The sequence below is a fragment of the Myotis brandtii genome, unplaced genomic scaffold (genome assembly GCF_000412655.1).
Source record: "Myotis brandtii unplaced genomic scaffold, ASM41265v1 scaffold127, whole genome shotgun sequence".
In the NCBI taxonomy this organism is placed as follows: domain Eukaryota; kingdom Metazoa; phylum Chordata; class Mammalia; order Chiroptera; family Vespertilionidae; genus Myotis; species Myotis brandtii.
Genome location: NW_005354464.1, coordinates 1,085,839 through 1,094,543, shown reverse-complemented (window position 1 = coordinate 1,094,543; position 8,705 = coordinate 1,085,839).

Here is an 8,705-nt window from a genome sequence, read left to right as displayed (position 1 = left end):
AATGCAGGAGCTGCCCCCTGGTGGTCAGTGTGTTCCCACTGGGGAGGGAGGAGGGGAGTGCCGCCCTGCCAGAAGCAAGGCTCACAGTTGGTGAGCACAGCAGTGGTGGTGGGAGCCTCTCCCCACTCCACTGAAGGCGGGTGTTAAGGAGCAAGGGATCCTGGACTGCAAGAGACTGCAACAGGGCACAGGCCAGGCTGAGAGACCCCCCTCCCCCCGCCCAGTGCACAAATGTCATGCACCAGGCCTCTAGTTTATTCCATAACTTCATGCAATCTGGTTCCCTACTGCCTCCCACTTCTCTATGGACACTATTCTCTTGAAGGACCTCTAAACTGCCTAATCCCGTGATCGGCAAACTGCACCTCGCGAGCCACATGCGGCTCTTTGGCCCCTTGAGTGTGTGTCTTACTAAGCCTTAGGAGCACCCTAATTAAGTTAATAACAATGTACCTACCTATGTAGTTTAAGTTTAAAAAATTTGGCTCTCAAAAGAAATTTCAATCGTTGTACTGTTGATATTTGGCTCTATTGACTAATGAGTTTGCCAACCACTGGCCTAATCCAATGACCATTTCTGAGGCTCATCCACCTCTCCCACCAGCTTTTATACCTTTTCTCTCTTGGTTTCAGTTATCCTGGTTCTCCATCTTCCTTTTGCATTGATTCCTCTACTGTTTGCTGGTTGACATTTCTCAAGATTTAGCTTTTGTCTCTCTCTCATTCTCTTTCTCTCCCTCCCAGCATTATTTTTAAAAACATTCTCATATCCTCCTGTGGCTTCCATTCTTTATACAAGTTTCTGGAGTTTGGTTGGCCCCCAAAAACTAACTGTCAGCCCCCGGAGAGTTGGGTCCATCTTTTGGGGGACAAAGGCACACTCACCAATCTCACAAGACTAATAACAAAGTATTTATTGAAAATAAAAATTAGATTGTCAAAGGACCTTTAGAGCATTGCATAAGGAGCTAAATTATGATCAATACACCAGTTTGTTAATTTAGAACAAGTACAGTGGGGCCTTGACTTACGAGTTTAATTCATACCGAGACCGAGCTCTTTAAGGAGCTCATTAACTCAAATTACTCTATCAACTCAATGCAAAAAATCAGCCAAGAGAGAGCTGGTATCTCAAAAAACTCGTTAATCGGGACACTCGTAAGTCAAGGCCCCATTGTATTATTACAAAAGAGAATGGACACTGGAGTTCTTTAGGAAGCACATTTTTTCCAATGGGCATTCCAGGTGGGAAACTAAATTATAATCATTAGACTGCTAGGTCAGCATGGAATAAGAACAGGGAGAAAAAATACATGACATATCTAATGGCATGAAACTGAGATTCACAAGTGTATCTACGTCCATAACGGGGCGATATCTGCTATAGGAGTAACTGCAGAGTAACTGGATCAAACATCATCTCCCATGAATGAATGAATAAATGTTGAACAAAGGTCTTGAGATCATTTATATTTTACTATTTCATTACAGTTATTTGTTGAAATTCTGACGCCCTTGCAAGATTTGAGCTGCAAGGTGGCAAAGGCCGCGTGTGTTCAGCGCTGTATTTTACCATCAAGCATCGTGCCTGCCACTTAGTAGACAGAGGCAATACATGTCTATCAAAATTAATGAAAGTCACCCTGATATGTATAAATATAAATAAGATGCACCCCAAAGTTGGTTTTCATGTGAAATATGCAGAGAGTGCTATCGTATGTTTTGTCTTGCTTTTCAGAGCTTATTAGGTCAAATAAACAGAATGCCGAATGCCTTGCTTGCAAATGTTTATATTTGGCTCATATTTTCTAAAGCTGTAAGGTGATAGATTTTACACCGTTTCTATTCTGCCTGTCTTAGTTCTACCAATTTCAACTACTTATTTCTCTAGCCCAGGGACTAAACCCCACTCCAACCCCCATCCCGTTATCTTTGATGTTTCTCTTTCTCAGTAGGTGGAGGATGTGACAGCGCAGAGAGAGAGGAACAGACTTTGCACGCCTGTGAGGGCTACCAGGGCACTCATGGGGTTAAAAGCACTGCAGTAATAGTAAGCACATGTTTCAAGTCAGCAGGGTGCCAGGCTGAGATGTCCTCAAAGCCTAATTTGATAGATATTATGCCATACACTGCTGCAAGTAGTAATGAAGAAAGTAAAAATTTTATGGATGAGCAAAATAGGAGCTCTTATGAATGGAGTGTTTTTAAATCAGGTGTATAATTTACCCAGTGTCAGACCACATGTAGAGTGCATTACTCAATTGAACTTACAAGCAGATAGGAAAGCAGTTTCTTTTAATAAGCACTTCTTCAACTTATTGGCTCTACAATTACTTGCACCAAATTACTAGCAGCTGCTGCCTGTTTGGTATTTTATCCTAGACAAGGAGTTACATTAGTTTCTAATCAACAAGCCATTCAAGGACTCTTTATAATTTTTAGCTAATTCCACTTTTCTTTGGAATTTATTAATTGAAATATCCAATATTTTCATGACAGCATTTTGCTTAGCTTCCCTTAATAGGAAACCTATTCAACTGCTGAGGTGAAGGAGAAAAGGGAGAGAAGATGCCCCAAAATATATTTCTGATATTTATAAATGCTCAAGGTCACTAATCATCAGAGAGATGCACATCAAAACTATAGAGGTATCACCTCATACCTGCCAAATGGCTACCATCAATAAATCAACAAACAGCAAGTGCCGGTGAGGATGTGGAGAAAAGGGAACCCTAGTGCAGTTTGTAGAAATGCAAAACAGTGCAGTCACTGTGGAAAACAGTATGGAGTTTCCTAAAAAAAAAAAAAGACCCTGCTGGGTGGCTAATTTGGTTGAAACATTGTCCCTACACCAAAAGGATTGTCTATTTGATTCCCAGTCAGGCACATACCTAGGTTGTGAGTTCGATCCCTGGTCAGAGCATGTATTGGAGGCAGCTAATCAATGTTTCTCTCACATAGATGCTTTCCTCTCTCTCTTACTCTCTTTCCTTTCACCTCTCTCTAAAAATCAATAAACATATCCTCAGGTGAGGACAAAATAATTAACTAATTAATTAATTAATTTAAAAAAATTAAAAATGGAACTGCCTTTTGACCCAGTGATTCTACTTCTGAGAATAGAGTGGAACCTCAGTTCTCAAACTTAATTTGTCCCAGAAGGCTATTTGAAAACCGAATCTTTCATTCCATTAGAAATGGCGTAAACTGAATTAATTTTTCCATATCCCCAAATGATTCCCTGTTTTAACCTTTCTTATATATCGTACATGTCTAATGTACTCTTTAATCTATAAACAAACACTTCTTACATTTATCAAACCACCCCTGACTAGTCTTAAACGAATCACTTTCAGCACTCGTTCCAGGGGGTCTTTCAGGAAGTCAGTGTGCAGCATCTTTGCTTTTTCACATGTCACTGCCTCCGAGATGCTGTCATCTGCTAACTGCTTTTCGTTTATCCAAATCAACAACAGTTTTTCTACCTCTTCAATTGCCTGTTTCTTTCACACCATTAGCAACATTAGCACTCTTTTTAAAATATATATATGTTTTTATTGATTTTTAGAGAGGAAGAGAGATAAAGAGATAGAAACATAGATGAGAGAGAAAAATAATCATCTGGCTTTCTCAATCCTCCTACTGGGGATTGAGCCCACAACCCAGGTATATGTCCTGACTGAGAATAGAACTAGCAGCCTTCAAGTTCATGGCCAGGCAACATTAGTACTCTTGATGGCCTCATTATATTTTAAAATTGTGCTAATTGTCCATTTCACCAGCAACAAAAGCAAAATACAAACAAACAAAAACACAAAAATATTCACAGCACAATTTCCTGAGATGTTAACAACATGAGATTTAGTGGTAAACTGACTCATACTGGCAAATTCTCTCCTTTGTTTTTGGTCTGAGAGACTCTTTTTCTCATGCTGATGTATCAGCATGAAAGGGCTGTCAGGCCAATAACCAAATTTTTTTTTGACAACCAAGACTTTTTTCCATGAACAACTTGGTCGAGAACCAAATTGTAAGAGATGGGAGACATTCGAGAACTGAGGTTGGACTGTATTTCCTAAGAATCCCAAAACACCAATCAGAAAGAATACAGACGTGGGCAAAAGGAGGTTTCCCGGTGTGAGTACACAAAACACAGACAAGAAACATGTCCTCCCATCACCTGAAACATTCAAAGAACTTTTGGTTCCTAGAAACCTTGGAAGCATCACTTCAAGCCAGACCTATAAATGCACCATTAATTCTTGATTATAGTTTACAGATAATCCAGTCCCTCTATTTTTCATTGGTGGGTTCACTTCAACCTGTTTTATAGTTATCTCAGTCCTCTACCCTGGAAGGAGAAGTGAAACATTAGCTTCAAACAGTGCATTCAAATCAAGAGCTAAAATGTACTCACATTACATATTCAAAATATTAACAACAGGAAATGCTCGGGCTTCAAGAAATCAGAAAAGAAGCCTCAACCAATCAGAATGGACACAATCTGTAAACCATCAACAAAGCCATACTAGAGCAAACTGGCTATATATCAGCTTGTCCTTGAACAAGAGGAAGGCAGATTTCCCCATTGGACAGACAGTGTGGTGCCATAGGGCAGTTTTATCATGGGTAGGCTTAGACCAGGAAAAACTTTTACTCAGAATAGGGATATACGTGTAGTTTCCTCCACAGTGAAGTTCTTTGTGAGTCAACATTGATGCCAACACTGAACACATTTATAAATGTTCAGAAAGCCCAAATTTATTCAATGCAAAAGCTCCAGATTTGTAGCTAAGAAAAGAGGTAATATATAGGTATGAAATCTTACCAATTTGTATAAGTAGCTAGAAAAGTAGTAACTAGACGTTAACTTAAAAATATAAGGCAACATATTTTATGACAAATGAGCTAGGCATCAAATTAATAGCTCTGAACTATTCAGCTTCAGGCAGAGAAAGTATATATCTGGAAGTCATTGTTAGTTCCCTGAGGATTCTGATTGAACTAGGGCTGAAAAGTGAAGAAAATGTAAGTACATTAATGTAAGTACATTAGAAAACCAACTGAAATTAGCATCCTATAAAACTTCAATGCTTAAACTTTTTGAATGCCATGTGAGGTTATGGTCGTCACATTTCAAAAATGTTCACAATGAAGACAGAGAAGGCACAAGCAATAGAGGAAACAGCTACTAACATGTTCGGAGGGTTAGGGTGTTGCTCTCTGAGGCATATTGAAACACTGGCCTGTTCAGCCTGGAAAGGCAACTGTTTAATGGGGAAATGGATTAAAATTTATACAATTATTAATTATATGGGTAATGTGGTCACAGGCATGTTCCCCAATAGGATAGTGGAGGAGCATCCTTTGAAACTTCAGTAAAATAAATTTAGGATGCTAAAAGGAAGTAGGTGGAAAATTCACAGAATTCACCAGCATCACCTCCCCAACCCGCTACCGCTCATAAAAGTCAACACAGAAAGGAAATAAAGACTTCAGGTAGGAATTAATTCATCTGGTCGATGTTAAGCAAATGGGTAAATGGTGAGGCAATGATAAAGAGCAACATGTACGTGGTTTCTGTGCTAAGTTTAAAGTCAACTAGAATTAGTTGAGTGAATGGAGGGGCAAATAAATAGATACAGAAGTTTGACCCCAAATAAGAATTCCTTAGCCATAAATAATATAGAATTGGTATCGCCTAAAAGGAGCTACCTAGTGAAAACAGCATTTTGGATAACGTACACTGCTTCCCAAAATATGACTAACCCCTTTAAAAGATGAGAAAGCCATACCAAGGTAGTAGAGTGGTTATATAATTTGCCACATAGTTTGAAACATGAAACCAATTGACTTACTTCCAAAATTCTCTGGAAAGGAAAGTAATAGAATCCGATGTGGCCATCCTAGCACTTTATAGTCTGACTTATATCATAACTAGTTGTGAAATGCCTGCTTGTTAGCAGAGCGTGAGAACTTGCGGCAGAGGCATGGTTTTCATTTGTGCATCTCTAGCAGACAGCACAGGGCCATGCTCATAGCAGGCAATCAATAAATGTTTGTTGACTTGAAAGACAATGGCTAAGGTTTTAATTTCTCTAACACAAATCATCGACTAACAATTATTATCTACTTCATTTGTGTTGGTGAACACTGACATTTAAGGATGTTCTGTTGGTACATACACCCGGGCCCTCCCAAACAGGAACACAGCCCTGCTCTCAAGCCTGACAGGGCTGTCTTTACCATCTGATGCTCTCAATCCCAGAAAATCCTCCTCCTTGCCAAACATAGTCATTATGTCCAAGTGCCTCTTTGGGGGCCGTTAAACTGTTGACTTTGAACTTCAACAAAAGCCATTTTAGTTTCTTTATTTCTATTTTCTCTTTAGAGATACCACTCTGCAGTTAGCTAAATTCTGCTCAGATTGATGACTGCTATCTTGGTCTCCAATTGTGTCCATCCCTATCACATACTATCCTTGAGGGGTTGGGAAGCTGTTGTGAGAATTCTTTTTTTTCTGAAAGCTAAGGCTTTCAACATTTATACTGTGTTTACATAGAAAATGTTTATTCGTATGTGAGATCTAGTTTATATACACAGTAGAAGTTCTCTTATATAACCTCCCCTTATTCATTTTACCAGCTTAACCTACACTCTTCAGTCCCACGGTAAAATATACTATGGCTGATGCCTAAGGTCACAGCTAGTAGATCACTCCCTAGAAAATCTAAACACAATTGCACCTTCCACTTGTATTACAGGCTTACCAAGAATCAGCTACATTTGTTTTCAGATCTCTTCATTTCAGTTGTACTTGCTATTGTCCATCTGTATAAATAGTATTAATGAATATCTGATGATATATGAGTGGAAAAACAAAAACATATGATCTGGAAAATATATTAAATGGTTTGTAATAAGAGCAAGTAACTAAAAAGTAATTCCAGTTGAACTGGTGTGAGAGACAAAACTGTGAAAGATTGGAGAAATTTATAAAAGACTAGGAGTTTTTTTTCCTTTGAGATTTCTTCAGATATAAATTTAAGTTTTGGCTCAAGATTACAGAAATTAAAATTAGAAATACTGCACAATATATTATGAATGTGGTTTATGTAAGAAAAATAAAAGAGAACTTCTATCAATGGATCTATACCCAAAGAATAATCTTGGTCCTACATTTAAAAACTGATGAATGAATATACATGTTCTCAGTTAAAATAAAACATGTTAGTTCTGTAATTACCATTCTTAATGCATCTGTTCTTTAACTTATTTTTTCCATTAATCAACTAACTACGTTTCCCAATCATAAGGAATCAAAGATACTGTTGTTTTGGTTCTCAATTTGCTTCTTTTTACTCTCATAAAAAAATGGAAGAAGTTTCTCTTTCACAGTATCGCTCCATTCATTTGATGGTCAGACCTCTGCAAACTACTATCCACCTGGTTCCTCAAACCAAAAATCTATGAGTTGTCCTTCATCCATTGCTTTTCCTCATCATTTACATCTAATTCATCAACAAATATTGTTAATTGAGCTTCTAATTAATCAACAACTATTGTTAATTCAGATCTGGAAATAGCCCAAGTTGTTTTGTTGATGGTTTCTTTTGCTGTGCAGAAGCTTTTTATTTTGATGTAGTCCCATTTGTTCATTTTCTCTTTAGTTTCAACTGCCCTAGGAGCTGTATCAGTGAAGAAATTGCTTTGGCATATGTCTGAGATTTTGTTGCCTTTGGATTCTTCTAGAATTTTTATGGTTTCCTGTCGTACATTTAAGTCCTTTATCCATTTTGAGTTTAATTGAGCTTCTAATTAATCAACAACTATTGTTAATTCAGATCTGGAAATAGCCCAAGTGCCCATCAGTAGATGAGTAGATTAAAAAAGCTGTGGTACCTTTACACAATGGAATACTGTGTAGCTGTAAAAAAGAAGGATCTGTTAACCTTTGAGACAATAATAAATGAGCTGAAGATTATTATGCCAAGTGAAGTAAGTCAGTCAGAGAACAACAAGTGTCGCATGATCTCACTTATATGTAGAATCTAATGAACAAACTAAACTAACAAAATAGATCCAGAGACACAGAGGCATGCAACAGACTGATGAATCTCAGAGGGAAGGGGGGAGATTGGGAAGAGGTTAACCAAAGAACGTATATGCATACTACAGGCCGGGTGCACGAATTCATACATGGGTGGGGTCCAGCCAGCCCACCCCAACGGGGGCTGATTGGGGGTGGGGCTGACCAGGGGTAGGGGCCACGGACAGTTGGCCTGCTGGCCCCACCCCCTGGTCAAACTCTGGTCAAGGGGACAATTTGCATATTAGCATTTTATTAGATAGGATAAGCATAACCCATAGACATGGAAAATAGCATGGTGAAGGCTTGGGGAGAGGGTGGGAGCAGGGAGGAGGGAGTCAATAGGGGAAAGTTGGGGGACATCTGCAATACTTTCAACAATAAAGATAAATTTAAAAAAGAAGATAAATCATTCTAAAAACTCAAAAGCAGCATGCCTTACAGCAAAAGATCTGATTAATTTTAAGTGAACAAACGTAAACTAATCATTACAATTTCTGCAACAAATCAAATAATACAACCAGATTTACAAGCAAAACTTTTCAGTTTTCTCATTCTTTGGTTTTGAATGTTCAAGATGAGGCAGAATGGTCCTCTGATGGCTACTTGTCAACCT